The sequence below is a fragment of the Crinia signifera genome, chromosome 11 (assembly GCF_055691185.1).
Source record: "Crinia signifera chromosome 11, ASM5569118v1, whole genome shotgun sequence".
Taxonomy (NCBI): Eukaryota; Metazoa; Chordata; class Amphibia; order Anura; family Myobatrachidae; genus Crinia; species Crinia signifera.
The window spans coordinates 3,190,985-3,209,815 of NC_139227.1; the positions used below are offsets into that span (position 1 = coordinate 3,190,985).

At 46.9% G+C, this 18,831-nt stretch overlaps 1 protein-coding gene across 1 annotated transcript in view; it reads right to left on the reverse strand.

Annotated features, from left to right (window-relative positions):
- PC (pyruvate carboxylase) overlaps window positions 1-7,349 on the reverse strand; it is a 401,728-nt gene extending 394,379 nt beyond the window's left edge. The window contains exon 1 of the mRNA XM_083164787.1: window positions 7,203-7,349. The gene's annotated coding sequence lies outside the window, so the exon portion shown is untranslated. The remainder of the gene's footprint in view (window positions 1-7,202) is intronic.
- Window positions 7,350-18,831: the final 11,482 nt, after the last annotated feature.

An 18,831-nucleotide genomic window follows, 5' to 3' on the forward strand; every position in this document is an offset into this window, starting at 1 on the left:
TAAAGCCAAATTAGGTTAAACAGATTAGGTCACGGGATGCTTGTGGCGTTAACAAGAGGCCTTCAGTGTTTTAAGAAGATTCCGATTTGTGGAAAAGAGATGTTCTACACACTTTACAGCCACATCTTTATTTATACATCACACAATACATTGTTCAACAAGTAAAACACACAGTTTGACGTTCCACAAATTACTTGTTTGGTAGTATAAACAAGTCAAGAAAATCACAGGAAAAAAAATTACACACATTCCTCATCCATGAATACTGTTAAAAATAAGAATAATATTTTGTAGTGGCGTTTCCTTAAATATCACAGTACATGGAATTGCAATTAACACGACAAACTGAACAAAAGTGTATTGGATCCTGTATCTAGCTTTGTAGATTATACATGCAATGGAGATTAGAAAACGCCAACCATTCCGAAACACAATGCTCTCTACACAGACTTTGTGAAGGATGCTGTACAGTGTACAAATCGTCAACGGGTCATTTTGTTCCTATTTCTGTGTTCGGTACCGGAGAAGGGAGGAAGCCGCAATACACAGTATCGCTTTACAAGTAACAATTATAAGGACTTTGTGCAGTGTAGATGAAGAATACATGGGTCTACAATTGGAGACAATGGGATGGGTCAAATCGGAATTTGGAGGATTGTTTAACAAAGGTTTCATACGGTCAAGGCCCCAACTACATTACTGCAACTTTCTTGGAGGGAAGAAATTGCAGCCAATCCCCCTTGAACCGCCCGGAGCTTGCCATACAGAAGGATCGCATGCGATCCCAGCAAGTGCTGGTCAGGAGATGGATGCGTGCTGCACATATGATCTGTCGAGACCTTTGACCTCATAATTACATCGTTAGCACATTAGGGGGGAAATTTAATAGGATGAGAGATTCAGAAAGTGAGAGATTTGGTAAGAAATCTCCAGTTTTTTTAAAGCGGCAATCATTTACACCGCAAAAATCAAACTGGTTTTACAGTGATTGCCGCTTTAAAAAAAAAAAAAAAAAAACAGGCGATTTCTTACCAAATCTCTCATCCTATTAAATTTCACCCTGTGTGTCAAAATGCACCAAATAATGAGTCCGGTAGCTGCAGGGGAGTTCGGGGGAGATCATGAGGCGAATCGGATGCTAGCTGTCCTAATAGATGGCCAGCATAAGGGTATATTCTCATTTTCATTGCACAAATACTTCAACAAATAAACTTTAATTAAAAGGAAATCATTCTATAAGGTTTGGTGTTATTTCCCATACACACTTCTGTACATAGCGCCATCATATCCGGTGGCGCTTCCAAACAATGCTGCTAATAGGGGGTATATCATGCACCAGATCGCAACTGAACTATGAAGTGAGTGCAGCAAATACATCAATTTTTATATAGTCTCAAGAGGGATGCGGGAAAATGATTGATTAAAGTCAAGAGCCAGAAATACTACAGAATTACAGAATACCCTACATGTAACAATGTTAGCTAATGTCTTATACTGTATTAGCTCAAGCGTCCCGAATTTAACAATAGCCATGCTGGGGACTTAATTAGTACCTCATTACTTTTAATTATACTATCTGTGCACAAGAAGGGATATCCCTAAAACCAGGACTGTTGGAAAGCACTGGCTTATAGTGTCCTAAGTACTTAGTTATAAAGTTGCATAACATTGTTTGGCATAGTGTTCAGTCTAGCACCCACTATGGCCAGTATTCAATGCCTCAGATTCGCTGTTACATTACATTACATAGGCACGATCGGGACCAGTGAGTGCAGCGGCTCCGACCCCAGCAGCACCCTGCCCTTCTGCTGGGGTTGAGGTGAGGGGAGGTAGGAGAGGGGACGGGAGGGGGGAGAGATATGCGGCTCCAGCAGTAGCAGACCTCTTGATGTCAGCGCTGGGGCTGCCGGAGGACTGCTGCTGCAGGCTGTGCGGGGGGGGGGGGGGGGGGGAGGAAAGGGGGATTCGCCTCAGGGAATCGTCCGCCTGCCGCCTGCCCCCCTCACTCATGCCGGGAGCCCCCACAGGGACGCAGCAGCAGCAGGCCTTTAGCTCCGGCAGCCACAGCACGGTGATGTCAGCGCTGGGGCTGCCGGAGCTGGAGGACTGCTGCTGCGGGCTGTGCGCGCTGGGGGGGGGGGAATCGCCACTACCATTCCCCACTACCATTCGCCTGTATTCGAAGTCAGGGGCAGCGAGCCCCTGACGCATTGAATAGTGTGGGCTGGGGGAGCCACACGAATTCAAGATCAGCGATATTTGCTGGCGAGCGCACAGCGAATCCAAAACAGGATTCGCTACCTTGCGCTCGCCAGAGCATTGAATACCTGTCTATCTTTGAAAACCCATGCAGTTCCTCTTCCCTGCCTCGGGTGTCGCTGTCTGATGTGGTGTTTCTAGCACAGCTCTGGTTTGCATACCAGTGCTGATCTACAGACCACACTGTGCTAGAAGCACCACAGCAGACAGCGACACCCCAGGCAGGGAAGAGGAACTGCATGGGTTTTCAAAGATAGCGGGTGCTAGACTGAACACTATGGCATGGTCACTTTTTGTTGCACACCAAACATGAAATGTCAGCATCAGTATTCAGGTGAGCCGTGCATTCTATTTTCAATGGTTCTTAAAGTCGGTCCTCAGGACCACACAGTTCACATTTTCCAGGTCACTCGACAGGTGCACTCATTACTGACTGACACACTTTAAAAGATCTACAGGTGGAGCTGATTATTTCACTTGTGATTCTGTGAGGAGACTTGCAAAACATGCACTGCGTGGGGTCCTGAGGACCGACTTTGAGAACCTGTGCCATTTTCATTGAATTAGTGCTGCAAAGAAGATGCATATTTTGTAGAAAAGTCCCTGGTGGGGTGCGTGGCTGAATGCCCATACACACTGGCCGATTTTGAGCTCACTTTTGGGATTTTGAGCTAATTTCAGCTCAAAGTCCCCCTGTGTGTATGGCCCGCACATCAGCTGCGGTCCTTCAATTGTTTTTACCAGCAGACTGAACCACTTTCCAGAGTCCACTACTGTGAAGAGTGGTTCACCGTCAGTGAAAAATGGCTGGGTGGGGCGAAAAATCGCTCAGTGTGTTTGCATTGTGTATTTTCCGCCCAATGATTTTTACATCATCGCTGCTCATAGATGCCGGGCAAAACGGACCTAAAGTTGCAAATGAATGCCATGCCAAAAAGGGCATGTGGTGCAATGTAAAGTATAGATGTTAGTGAACACATCTGGAACACAGGCATTTAGGAATCACTGTTTAAAGCATCTCAATAACGGAGTAAAAGAAAAGGAACCCTTTACAAACCAGAGCACAGTTCATGTGGACTGTAGTCCATGCACATGCCACAGTCCCATGAGAAGCCCATATGCATACAAAGTGTCTGTGTGTAGTAGTCCTAGTAATCATAGATCCAGGTCTACCCACAAATCATCATCAGCTGCTGCATTCACATGGTTTAAGCACCTATTAAATCTCAGGCAAAAAAAAAAAATCCAGCATTGGTAAAAACCACGTGTATCTGCGATATTGCCGCAAATTCATATTTTTCACCCATGTGGAGACCTGATAAACATGCACTGCTCTAGTACCCCAACAGGTCGCATTTTCAGGATTTCTGTCTGTAGATACCAGTTGGATAATTAATGACCCAGCCAAATATATCTATTCACCTGTGAGTTATTAAAAAAGGATCGATAAAACATGGACAGTGGAGGTTACTTGAGAACCACTGGTATAGAAGTCAGTATTGCCTGGAAGAAGGAATGTGTGATTCACCCCTAGTGCATGCAAAAAGCAGGATCCCGACTGTCAAACAGGTTTGTAAAGAAAACGTTTTGTGAATACAGTGTTAGCTGATAAGCATAGAGAACGCTAGCCGCACACTAATGAGGAGATGAAGATTAGCCTGGAGCCAGTACAGGTTACCATGCATGGTACAGTAGATACTAAGGGGATATGGTTGCTCGTAATGAAGATAGACATACATTAGGTCAACAGGGCTTCGGCTGATAGGTCTAATGTCGACATGAGCAGTATTACACACCCTACATATTACATATTTGTGTATATATTGTACACTGAAGGTGAGGCTCCTTCATTCTGGCACTGGCACCCCTCCCATTTACCCTCAGGTGTTTTAATTAGCACAGGTTCCTACATTGCTGACTGCATGTTAATATGGGCTCTATTTGAAGATAAGACCTAGATACATTTATATAATGTGTTAGTATTAGAAATGTTGGGGACCCATCTAATGAAGTTCACCTGGATGCGGTGGATGGGCCCACATATTTGTGCAAATGTGTGCTAAGAACTTCAATTATACTCCATGTTAACTGTAAGAGTTTATCACAATTATTTTTACAGTGTTCTTAGCGCCTAGAGTGTGCATCAGTATTGTTCTTTTTTCCTGTATGGTACTAGAAGCCTTAACTTGGTAGCACCTCTGATTATGTTTAAAAATATGGTGTGCAGTCCAGTCCCCCCCTCATACCCTACCATCCACCAGGGCATGACGGGAGAATAAAAAAAATTGTGTGCCAAGCACCAAGAGGCACCATGCCCAAAGCATGGCAACCACAGCCACGCCATACACTGATAGGGAATCCATGTCGACCTTTTAACTGCCGACCTAATGCTGATGTCAACCTTCCGATCCTATGAACTTATTTCATGTGTCGACCTAAGCCCAGGATTGCTGACTGAGTCGGGAGAGGGCATTCAGCTCAAGTAGGAAGGGGGCGGGGCTGGCAGCCAGGCCATGAAAGGGGCAGGGCCACAGGCAGGGATATTCAAATACAATACATGTAGACATGTCCATTACCATGGCCACACCCCCCACTGTGTAATGCCAACAAAACACAGTCCAGGGAGGGGCCGCGATGATGCAATTTGTTTCATCTGATATGCACAGACCCCCCCTGCTGAGGGGGCACTACGGAAGGCAGGCACAATATCGGAGGACTTTTCAACCTTTCCAGTGGGCCTGGAGCCAGAACCGATTTTTTGGGAGCCAGACACGTTTTTTTCCGGGAGCCTCACAGCCAATCCTGGAGGGTAGGCAACTATGCTTAAGCCCTGTTGACCCGTACCCCTAAAAAAAGACATACTGTATACTACAAGTATAGTACACATAGGTTCCCATGCATGTTATATACTACATATAGGTTTCCATGCTAGTTATACACCATATATGCATCTACACCACAGATGTACATATACAGTACACTCATGCATGTTCTATACTACATATGTGCATATAGGGGGTCCCATGCGGCTCAGGCACCACGGCACACAGGGTCCCATGCGGCTCAGGCACACAGGGTCCCATGCGGCTCAGGCACACAGGGTCCCATGCGGCTCAGGCACACAGGGTCCCATGCGGCTCAGGCACACAGGGTCCCATGCGGCTCAGGCACACAGGGTCCCATGCGGCTCAGGCACACAGGGTCCCATGCGGCTCAGGCACACAGGGTCCCATGCGGCTCAGGCACACAGGGTCCCATGCGGCTCAGGCACACAGGGTCCCATGCGGCTCAGGCACACAGGGTCCCATGCGGCTCAGGCACACAGGGTCCCATGCGGCTCAGGCACACAGGGTCCCATGCGGCTCAGGCACACAGGGTCCCATGCGGCTCAGGCACACAGGGTCCCATGCGGCTCAGGCACACAGGGTCCCATGCGGCTCAGGCACACAGGGTCCCATGCGGCTCAGGCACACAGGGTCCCATGCGGCTCAGGCACACAGGGTCCCATGCGGCTCAGGCACACAGGGTCCCATGCGGCTCAGGCACACAGGGTCCCATGCAGCTCAGACACCACTGCATATAGGGTCCCATGCAGGTGAGACACCACTGCATATAGGGTCCCATGCAGGTGAGACACTACTGCATATAGGGTCCCATGCAGGTGAGACACTACGGCATATAGGGTCCCATGCAGGTGAGACACTACGGCATATAGGATTCCATGCAGCTCAGACACTACGGCATATAGGGTCCCATGCAGGTGAGACACTACGGCATATAGGGTCCCATGCAGGTGAGACACTACGGCATATAGGGTCCCATGCAGGTGAGACACTACGGCATATAGGGTCCCATGCAGGTGAGACACTACGGCATATAGGGTCCCATGCAGGTGAGACACTACGGCATATAGGGTCCCATGCAGGTGAGACACTACGGCATATAGGGTCCCATGCAGGTGAGACACTACGGCATATAGGGTCCCATGCAGGTGAGACACTACGGCATATAGGGTCCCATGCAGGTGAGACACTACGGCATATAGGGTCCCATGCAGGTGAGACACTACGGCATATAGGGTCCCATGCAGGTGAGACACTACGGCATATAGGGTCCCATGCAGGTGAGACACTACGGCATATAGGGTCCCATGCAGGTGAGACACTACGGCATATAGGGTCCCATGCAGGTGAGACACTACGGCATATAGGATTCCATGCAGCTCAGACACTACTGCATATAGGGTCCTTTGCAGGTGAGACACTACGGCATATAGGATTCCATGCAGGTCCGACACTACTGCATATAGGGTCCCATGCAGGTCAGACACTACTGCATATAGGGTCCTTTGCAGGTGAGACACTACGGCATATAGGATTCCATGCAGGTCAGACACTACTGCATATAGGGTCCCATGCAGCTCAGACACTACGGCATATAGGGTCCCATGCAGGTGAGACACTACGGCATATAGGGTCCCATGCAGGTCAGACACTACGGCATATAGGATCCCATGCAGGTCAGACACTGCAGATACAGGGTCCCATGCAGGTGAGACACTTCTGCATATAGGGTCCCATGCAGGTCAGACACTGCAGATACAGGGTCCCATGCAGGTGAGACACTTCTGCATATAGGGTCCCATGCAGGTCAGACACTGCAGATACAGGGTCCCATGCAGGTGAGACACTGCGGACATACAGGTGCAGGACATTGGGAATTAGAAGTTTGCAGCTACATGCAGGAGCCGGTATAGCTGGCGTCATCCAGCAGCTGTACATGCAGCATCTGCACACAAGACACACATACACAGCAGCACAGCATGGTCAGGTATCGGAGCCGGCAGAGTCCCTGTCCCCACATCCGACTTCCAGGCAGCATGGCCAGCAGGACACGTGTTCCCTGCCCCCCACCCCCGCAGGTACATCCCGCAGCCTGCTCACCTCAGCACTCCTGCTCTGCTGGCGCCTCCTCACACCCCAGTCACTGGAGACCCTCCTCCTCCTCCTGCCGCCGCTCACTACTACTAGGCGCGCCCATCTTTATTACTGGTATTACACAACCTGCGCCGGGGGGGCGGATGCTTCACACCAGGGTGACAGCGGCGCTCCGCCATCTTTGAGATGGGCAAATACAAAGTTAGGCTGGCGAGTAAATAGTTCAGTGACGCCAATACTTTACAGAAGATGACGCGTTCTCTCACTTACATTTTTAACATCATAAAATAATAAAAAGAACACAAATAAACCAGAGGTAACCGCCCACAATAAATAACGTGTACACATCGCAGGCAATTCAAATTCTACCTACATGGTTGCCCAGTATAAAAATGGCCGCGGAGCATTCTCACGCCTTGTCCTGTAACGCCCCTTTCCGAATCCCAGTCCCGCCCAGCTCGTCGGATTGGTTACCTGGTCGCACTGAGCTGTGACACACAGGTGACGTGTCCGCTGTACGCTGTGGGTGACGCTGCGGATATCAGTGACTGACCAGTCCCGGCCAGGCCTCCCCCTGCTGGTATTACACGTGTAGTGCAGCAGCAGCAGCACTCTGACATCTGCAGCGCTCTCACTATCACAGCGATACATGGTTCACTTGGTACATATGCAGTCAGTAGATCTACAGTGTCTAGGTCGACAGTCAAAAGGTCGACATGAGTTTTTAAAAAATAAAATTGAGCTGACGTGTTTTGACAGGCGGCATCTCATACCCTACCATCCACTACGGTGTGGTAGGAGACTATAATCGCGTGCCGCGCACAGCGAGGTACATGTGCATTACACTTACATGATATTCATACCGACCCATGTCATAGACATAGACACCCCAAAAAATATTAAGTCATGTCGACCTTTTCCCACATCTCTGGTCGCCGATGAAAAGGGGGCATTGAGCGATATATCGCTCGCTGATATATCGCCCCATGTGTACGCACCCTTACTGTTGCATCAGAGACTTCTGGGACCCACGTATCAAATGTCTGACTACCTCAGGGATCAGACGCCCATTACACGTATCAGTAGTGTCATTTACATAGAGTCTATAACTGAGCGGTAACACAAGGGTTAAACCGCACCCAAGTCATGCATCAGTGCACATATGACACTTAACATCCTAACATATATATTTAGTGTATGATGCATGTGGTGTGAGTGAGAGTCGACACAATGTCGACTATCCACAAATTTTGCACTGTTCAAATCCTATGAGCAGCAGTCTATAGTGAGAATTCCATAGAGATACACTGTTGCAGACTGTCAAATAGAACTTGCAACATTCTTTCATGTAATAAATACAAATGATAATATAAATCTCACTGTTAACATTGCCCAGCCTAGTAGGACTTAAACTCCTATTAAAACACACTAATTTAGAGGAAATTGAACACGTGTAAACACCAGAACCCCATGTGTTAACATAAGGACCAATAAAAATACAAAGACACAACATACAATTTAATTGATATGTGTGAGTCGACACAGGGAACATGCAGTACCATACAATATACATAACACCAATGCGCAACGAGTAATCCACCGATTTTAATAAACACACCTTTCCCCCCCCTGTATTCACGTTTAGATGTTACATGTGTGTTTGTCATATTTCAATAATTTTTATTAGACTATTAAAGGTTATATTTTAACAAAGACCCTTAGGTGCACCCGTCAAAGACAAACTTCTTTCTCTCTCTTTTGCAAGATTACCCTATTTTTGTCTAGTGGTGGCACACCTCCCGTCAAGTCGGATTGTTGGTTGATACCGCATCAATCAATATTTAGGGGGGTCCTCCTTTTCTCTAAACTAATGAGGATCCTGTGCGGATAACCACCCCTCCTTTTGCCTCTGTACTGTCAGGGGCAGGTGTCAGTGGTAGAGATGAGCACAGGTAACAGCAGCACTTAGTAGACAATACATCTGTAGGGAAGCAGAGAAGCAGTCTTCATGTTAACATGGACAGGTGTCAGTGGTAGAGATGAACACAGGTAACAGCAGCACTTAGTACATAATACAGCTGGGATGTAAAGAAGCAGAGGAGCCGTCTGCATGTTACCTGGGGTAGGTGTCAGTGGTAGAGATGAGCACAGATAACAGCAGCACTTAGTACACAATACAGCTAGGATGTAGGGAAGCAGAGGAGCAGTCTGCATGTTACCAGGGGCAGGTGTCAGTGGTAGAGATGAGCACAGGTAACAGCAGCACTTAGTACACAATACAGCTGGGATGTAGGGAAGCAGAGGAGCAGTCTGCATGTTACCAGGGGCAGGTGTCAGTGGTAGAGATGAGCACAGGTAACAGCAGCACTTAGTACACAATACAGCTGGGATGTAGGGAAGCAGAGGAGCAGTCTGCATGTTGCCAGGAGCAGGTCTCAGTGGTAGAGATGGGCACAGGTAACAGCAGCACTTAGTACACAATACAGCTGGGATGTAGGGAAGCAGAGGAGCAGTCTGCATGTTACCAGGAGCAGGTCTCAGTGGTAGAGATGGGCACAGGTAACAGCAGCACTTAGTACACAATACAGCTGGGATGTAGGGAAGCAGAGGAGCAGTCTGCATGTTACCAGGGGCAGGTGTCAGTGGTAGAGATGGGCACAGGTAACAGCAGCACTTAGTACACAATACAGCTGGGATTTAGGGAAGCAGAGGCGCAATCTGCATATTACCAGGGGCAGGTGTCAGTGGTAGAGATGAGCACAGGTAACAGCAGCACTTAGTACACAATACAGCTGGGATGTAGGGAAGCAGAGGAGCAGTCTACATGTTACCAGGAGCAGGTGTCAGTGGTAGAGATGAACCCAGGTAACAGCAGCACAATGCTTAGTACACAATACAGCTGGGATCTAGGGAAGCAGAGGAGCAGTCTACATGTTACCAGGAGCAGGTGTCAGTGGTAGAGATGAGCCCAGGTAACAGCAGCACAATGCTTAGTACACAATACAGCTGGGATGTAGGGAAGCAGAGGAGCAGTCTGCATGTTACCAGGAGCAGGTCTCAGTGGTAGAGATGGGCACAGGTAACAGCAGCACTTAGTACACAATACAGCTGGGATGTAGGGAAGCAGAGGAGCAGTCTGCATGTTACCAGGGGCGGGTGTCAGTGGTAGAGATGAGCACAGGTAACAGCAGCACAATGCTTAGTACACAATACAGCTGGGATGCAGGGAAGCAGAGGAGCAGTCCGCATGTTACCAGGGGCAGGTGTCAGTGCTAGAGATTAGCACAGTTAACAGCAGCACTTATAACACAATACAGCTGGGATGTAGTGAAGCAGAGGAACAGTCTGCATGTTACCAGGGGCAGGTGTCAGTGGTAGAGATGAGCACAGGTAACAGCAGCACAATGCTCAGTACACAATACAGCTGGGATGTAGGGAAGCAGAGGATGTGTCTGTGTACTACCTATGGCAGCGCTGTACATAGGGCACATATTAGTACAATACAGGGGACACAGAACATTACAGTGACTGAGACACTACAACAGCACAGGTAATAGCAGCACATTGCTGAGTACACAATACAGCTGGGATGCAGGGAAGCAGAGGAGCAGTCTGCATGTTTCCAGGGGCAGATGTCAGTTGTAGTAGGGTTACCACAGAACCTGTGTAATTAATATGTGTCCCGGATTAAAGGGATGAGTTAGTAACCCTAGTTGTAGAGATGAGCACAGGTAACAGCAGCACAATGCTTAGTACACAGTACAGCTGGGATGCAGGGAAGCAGAGGAGCAGTCTGCATGTTTCCAGGGGCAGATGTCAGTTGTAGTAGGGTTACCACAGAACCTGTGTAATTAATATGTGTCCCGGATTAAAGGGATGAGTTAGTAACCCTAGTTGTAGAGATGAGCACAGGTAACAGCAGCACAATGCTTAGTACACAGTACAGCTGGGATGTAGGGAAGCAGAGAAACAGTCTGCATGTTGACAGGTAGGAGCTGATTGGTTCGTGGTTTATCACTCTGCATTTTATCACTTTCAAGCTTAGTACATCTGGCCTTTGGAGAGCTGTAATTGAAATGCAAGAATAGGGCTGTGAGAACATCATACCTCCCAGCATGCCCCTCTCCAGGAGGACACAATGCTCTGCTCCTACACTTCCCTCTTGATGTATGATTGCCATCACCTGTGTTGAACAGGTTAATTGATAAGAAAGGAGTTTCAACGCAGGTGATGGTAATCATACATCAAGAGGGAAGTGGAAGCGGAGCATTGTGTCCTCCTGGAGAGGGTCAGGTTGGGAGGTATGGAACAGAGGGAAGTGGGTCCTGCTCCACGGAGTTTACATTATAGAGGCTGTATAGTGCCCACTTTATTTTGTTGGAAGAATTGCACAATATATATGACATTACGGCTTTTATACCACTGGGGTTAAATCGTGACGTTTCTTAAGGGATTTTATCCAAACACATTTAGATCATGGTTGCAGTCTGGACCCCTAAGTAATACAATGATACGTCATAAACTGTATTACGAGATATACTACATTTCTGCTGAACCTTGAGAAACGTACATATAGGTCCTTATTCTGGTTCACTCACAAAGGCACAATCCTTCTCAAATGGACAAAACCATGTGCACTGCAGGGGGGGCAGATGTTACTTGTGCAGAGATAATTAGATTTGGGTGTGGTTTTTCTTCAAAGTGATGTCTATATTGCAGTGTAAAAATAAAGCAGCCAGTATTTACCCTGCACAGAAACAAAATAACTCACCCAAATCTAACTCTCTCTGCACATGTTACATCTGCCCCACCTGCAGTGCACATGGTTTTGTACATTTGAGAAGGCATTTACCTTTGCAAGTGAACCAGAATAAGGGCCATAATCAATCATTCAGTGTAACTGTCTCTTAACCGGCTTAGAGTTTGTAATTTAACATCATACAGTAGCTGGGACAGAGCAGCGTATGCAGGTAGGCATATACACTTGCTGATTGGCCGCTCGATGTGTCATCCTGATGTCAGCTGGGATGTCAGCCCTTGCAGTAAGTGTATGGACGGACAGCGGACTGTCTGTACATACAGCCAGATGTGCCAATATAGTTTCAGATATATATATATATATATATATATATATATATATATATATATATATAGAGGCCTTTGGCTGTGCTGATACATCTATGAATCAGCAGCAGATTTTGCCTATGGGCTGTAGGAACTGCCACTGCGAAAGCCCTGTACACATACATAGTTTTGCTTTTGATTCGATGTTAGATTTGATTTTCTATTAGATCTGGCATTAGATCTTTCCATTCGATTTGGCGTTAGATCTCTACTTTTGCATTAGATATGGAATTCGATATACATTCATGGTACATTGTACACATTCGATTTACTAGATCGAATTCGATATTTTCTTGGCTGCACAGTAGATTTTTTGTGACAACGGGAGCGAATCGAATGTAGATCGAAAGTGACACAAAAACCATTCGATTTAGTTTAGGATTCGATTTTGCTTCTATAAGCAAAATCGAATCGAAAATCGGGAAAAATCGATGCATGTGTACAGGGCTTATGAATGATTCATTAATATACGTATTTGTCTTGCTTATGGATTATAAATGCAATGTGTCCTGTACTTGACTGACAGTAAGCTGGTGTTTGGGGGTGGAAACCTTCCATTTTCTGGGTTTATTGATAAAATGCAGATGTGCCTAGGCCTGTTTCAGGAGGGTCTGTGATGTCAGTGATGACCACCCTGTCTCAGTCACAGATTAGTGGAAGCCTCAGACCTACTGTACTCACAACTGCACAGATAGCGTGCGGCCGTACCGCCGATGTTTTTCTTCTGCACATGCGCAGAGGTCAATCTGCGCATGTGCAGCCCCCTTCGCCGCAGACGGATTTCGTCCGCCGCAAAGGGGGCGTATAGGGGCGTGAGGGGCTTCATCCCCTCATTTCCCTATGTGTACGCCCCGCGTTTCATGGGCGTTCCCATGCAAACGCGGGGCGTACGCATGGTAATGAGGGCATGACGCCACTCATGGGGGCGGAAAGCTGACGTCGGCGGATGTCAGCTTTCAGCCCCCATACAAGCTACCACACGGACGATTGTCCGTGTGGTCTCAGCTTGCGGGAGCTGCCGCGGCGTGCGGCCCTGCCTTCGATGGTCGTCGACCATCGAATGCAGGGGGCAGCTCCCACCATGGTGGAGGCGTACGCCTCCACCATTTTCGTGCGGATCGCCAGCCGTCCGTGTACGGACGGCCGTGGCGATCCGTAGTGTGGGCGGGGATACGTCTGGTGCGGTCGGAGCCGCATATGCGGCTCGACCGCACCAACCAGAATAAGGGCCAAAGTTTCTTTGATGTTTTGGGAATTGCGTATGGATTGGATTTGTGAATGGATGGCGATTAGTGATCGCATTTCTGTAGCAATTATGCAGCGGGTGTGTTTGTATTTCTGTCTGGGCAGCGGCTTTCTCTTCGCATTCCGCTGTGAATTCTCGGATTAGTGACCCATGCTGAAGTAGGCCCTTTGTTTGGTGTTACGGTTGGTAAGGATTGACGTACAGATATGGAAGCTTGCTGTCCATGCTATGTCAAGTTGTATGCAGGGCATTGGAGAGCCTGGTTGGGCCCAGGTACTTTTCATGGGGTGTGGGCTAATCGTGGGAGACATGGTCATGCACCCTTAGAATAGAATACAACAAAAATAGCACTATAAGCACCTCTCTGAGCACCCTGCAGCTGAGCACACAGCAGTATGTGCTGGGTAGAGAAGAGCTATCCGGTAATGGGGGCTTCGGTGGGCCCAGACAATTAGTACCCCCCCCCCCCCCCCTCATACCTCTCGGCACCACTGGTTGCATCATGTGACTATGTTCTGCACCCTGAGATGATGTTATCGCTATTTTTTAATGGGTAAAATCTATTTAATAGACACAAATGTCTTTCTAATAAAATACAAATCTTAAACAGGACCGATGAACGATGCTGCTAGTTAATTGTGGGTGTAAATTAGAGCAGCTCTGATGTACCGAGGGCTGGGTGCTGTATGAATAGCCATCATACATTCATGTGTTTCTTCAGAACTTGTGGGTGCATTGTACGCTAGAACAGACACAGGGCATGGAGCTGCTTGACCAATCAATGTCCTCTAAACAGAGCCACCTCTGTGTGCAAACAGCATCTCTAATAGGACATAGATAACCCCAGCAAATAGTGTTACTCGTCTATTTTAACCCTGTATTTTCATAGAATTATTTAAACCAGGTAAGGTTTAGCTTGCAGGCATTCTGTATGACCTGAGAACACAACGTTCTCCTAGTTCTCCTGCAAACATTGTAAACAGAAAAATGGGAAGAATTTAGTGGCATAAAAAATAATCCTGGGTATTTTTAGGATAGCAATTTCCACACACCCCAGTCACTGCCCGCCGCATGCACAGCCGCCCCCCCCCCCCTTGCACAGTGCTATTACCCGCAGGCATGTGAATGAAGGATTGCATACTTATTCATTCACAGCCTTGCATTTGGACACAAAGTCATTCGATAGTCGTGGACCATCGAATGATTTTTCAAGCGTTAGCAGATGTAAGACACCTCTCTGGTGTCTTACATCTGCGAGTGCCTGTACAGGAAGCGGGCGGTCATCTGACATCTGCTGACATCAGATGCCCGCCTCCTGTACCCGCGTCATCGGGAATAACCATGACAACGCCAACACTGGGCGTTCCTATGGGTGAATACCCTAGCCCAGTGGTTCCCAAACTGTGTGCCGTGGCACCCTGGGGTGCCTCAGGACACTTGCAGGGGTGCCCCGAGTTGGTGGTCCAGATCCAATTGAAATTATTTATGATCAATATCACAGGTGAAACCAGTGCTGTCAATGATAACATGCACAAACAGTAGCAAATCCTGTCTCTTACCATGTAACTGACCCTAAGGATGACATATAAACACAATTTACTTAATTTAATATTTTATTTCTGAAATTATCAATAATTAACATTTGGCCTAGGGTTGCCGTGAAATTGTTTTGATGAGCAAGGGTGCCGTAATTCAAAAAAGTTTGGGAACTACTGCCCTAGCCTGCAAACCCATGACCCGATGTGTGCGAGCACCAGCAAATAATCTCGCACACAGCGGCTGCACATGCGCAGTGGGGACTGAATGAACCTGAATAAGGGCCAATGTGTGCTCTTCCTGGTGCAGTATGTACAAGTGACACTGTGTAGTGTAATGCGAATTGGTACTATTACGTGACGATGCCCCTTCCCCATGAAGCCATGCCCCTACATTTCTGGTGCCCGTCTATGGTGTGCATTGTACTTATTTTATGGGCTGCTTTGTGTGCCTGTGACTGGCAGGCAGGACTTACAGTAGGAAGTACATAGTGACCTAATTATCAAGCTCTTCAATCACATAAATAGCACAAAATCATCAGTACGAGAAATTGCAGATATCTCCCCTATGTCACAACAATGCACAGTATACCGCAGTCCCCATACAATGTATAGAATACATATGGATGACCGGTGGTGGGAAAGACAGTGGTTAGAATACTGACGCTGGCATTGCCATGCAGGGAATCCGGTCAGGTAAATATATGTACCTGGCCCCTGCACTCCCCTAACCCTCCCCTGCTACAACCTAACCATAACCCTCCCTGCTAGTGCCTAACCTCCTAGCCCACTGTCTAGCCTTCCCTCCCCACAGCCCCAGCCCCCACAGCCTAACTCCCGCTAATGCCTAAACCATAACCCTCCCTGCTAGTGCCTAACCTCCTAGCCCACTGTCTAGCCTTCCCTCCCCACAGCCCCAGCCCCCACAGCCTAACTCCCGCTAATGCCTAAACCATAACCCTCCCTGCTAGTGTCTAACCTCCTAGCCCACTGTCTAGCCTTCCCTCCCCACAGCCCCAGCCCCCACAGCCTAACTCCCGCTAATACCTAAACCATAACCCTTCTTGCTAGTGCCTAACCTCCTAGCCCACTGTCTAGCCCTCCCTCCCCACAGCCCCAGCCCCCACAGCCTAACTCCCGCTAATGCCTTAACCATAACCCTCCCTGCTAGTGTCTAACCTCCTAGCCCTCTGTCTAGCCCTCCCTCCCCACAGCCTAACCCCTGCCCCCACAGCCTAAAGCCCCGTACACACTGGGGAGATATATTGCTCAGTTTCTCCTTTTCATCAGCGACCAGAGATGGTGGCTGATGAAAGGGAACCTGCTGCTGGCAGCTCCTGCGACCAGAGATTAGAACGGGGCTGAAAACGGGAGCGCGCACCCGGCGATTTATCGCAGGGGCACACTCCCATCACTGGCAATATGGTCGCCTGCGACCATATTTCCAGCGATTTCAGCCCCTATCGCCCCCGTGTGTACACAGCTTTACAGTTTTTTGGGGGAGATATTTACAAATTTATTAAAAATAAAAAGTTAAAATTTTGAGGGAAACAAATAATTTATTTTATTTTGTAATGAGGCTGTAACATAACAAAATGTGGAAAAGGTGATGTGCTGTGAATACTTTCCGGATGCACTGTATATATATATTAATCGCAATATGATAATGCAAAAAGATGGACGATGATGAGTAGTAGTAGTAGGGGTACAGGTTGAGTATCCCTTATCCAAATTATCCCTTATCCAAAGTTTTCAGAACGCATTTTTTCTAATTTTTTTAGGGTAAAAGTTTTACTGGGGAAATCACATCCTTTGCCATGTAAAAAAAAGACAAAGGGATTTTCTTACACAAGGTAAGAAGTGGGCGCCAGAAAAATGGGGTGTATGTGGTACCAGCTGCTCACACCAAGGAATGTCAATTCCTAGAGATAAATGTAGAAAAAAAGAGAAGGGTATGTGGAGCGCTTGGAAATGGATATAGTTTATGGATGGGTTGATATATGAAGTATAATAAAAATAAAAATAACTAAAAGGTCAATAGGGTATAACAATTCATATACATTTATTGAAACACTAAAAAATATGAGTGAATAAAATAATGCACCTTATAACGTACAATTAGTAGACAGTAGTAAGTAAAAAAGACTAAAAAATAATGTCTAATAGAGGAATAAAAGAATTAGGACTGAGCCTTATACTTAGAGCGTTCTCCCCTTAGTCCAGTCACTGGATCAATATATCCTCCTAAATGGTTGGAAGTTTTAATATGGTGGGTGTCCATAAACCATGCTGGGATAAGCGTAGCCACTGTTCTTCAGGAATTGTCGCCTCTGTAGTTGTAATAACAGGTATCCGTAGGCTAGTGGTAGGTTTCCCAATAATAAGATGGTGGTGGTGTCCCGGAATTCTTCCTTCCAATACTAGTAAAAACGGTATAGCATAGAAATTGGAGGTGTATATCGGCTGGTAATAGTGTAGGTCCTTTGAAAAAGTCACCATTATAGGTGACGAAACGCGTCAGGAGTACTCATATCTTGGACCTAAGAGCCTATTGCGGGACACTCCCTACACTATTACCATCCGATATACACCTCCAATTTCTATGCTATATCGTTTTTACTAGTATTGAAAGGAAGAATTCCGGGACACCACCACCATCTTATTATTGGGAAACCTACCACTAGCCTACGGATACCTGTTATTACAACTACAGAGGCGACAATTCCTACAGAACAGTGGCTACGCTTATCCCAGCATGGTTTATGGACACCCACCATATTAAAACTTCCAACCATTAAGGAGGATATATCGATCCAGTGACTGGACTAAGGGGAGAACGCTCTAAGTATAAGGCTCAGTCCTTCTTTTATTCCTCTATTAGACATTATTTTTTAGTCTTTTTTACTTACTACTGTCTACTAATTGTACGTTATAAGGTGCATTATTTTATTCACTCATATTTTTTAGTGTTTCAATAAATGTATATGAATTGTTATACCCTATTGACCTTTTAGTTATTTTTATTTTTATTTTTTATTATACTTCATATATCAACCCATCCATAAACTATATCCATTTCCAAGCGCTCCACATACCCTTCTCTTTTTTTCTCCTTTGCCATGTATCCTGCTCCACTGATCATCCTTGAGATGTTCCTACAGCTTTATTGGAGTCCACCTGTGGTAAATTCGGTTGACTGGATATGATTGGAAAGGCCCACACCTGCCTATATAAGGTCCCACACGTGACAGTGCATGTCAGAGCACAGAAACATGAAGTGAAAGGAATTGTCTGTAGACCTCCGAAACAGGATTGTCTCGATGTACAAATCTGGGGAAGGGTACAGAGATATATCTGCTGCATTGAAGGACCCTATGAGTACTATGGCCCTATCATCCGTAAATTAAAGAAGTTTGGAACCACCAGGACTGTTCTTAGAACTGGCCAGCCATTGAAACTGGAGGATCAGGGATGAAGGGCCCTAATCAGGGAGGTGACCGAGAACATAATTGTCTCTGTCAGAGCTACAGCATTCCTCTGTGGAGAGAGGAGAACCTTCCAGAAGGACAACCATCTCTGTAGCAATCCACCAATCAGGCCTGTATGTTAGAGTGGCCAGACGGAAGCCACTCTTTAGTAAATAGCACATCGCAGCCCATCTGGAGTTTGCCAAAATGCACCTGAATGACTCTAAGACCATGAGAAACAAAAATCTCTGTCTGAGAAGACA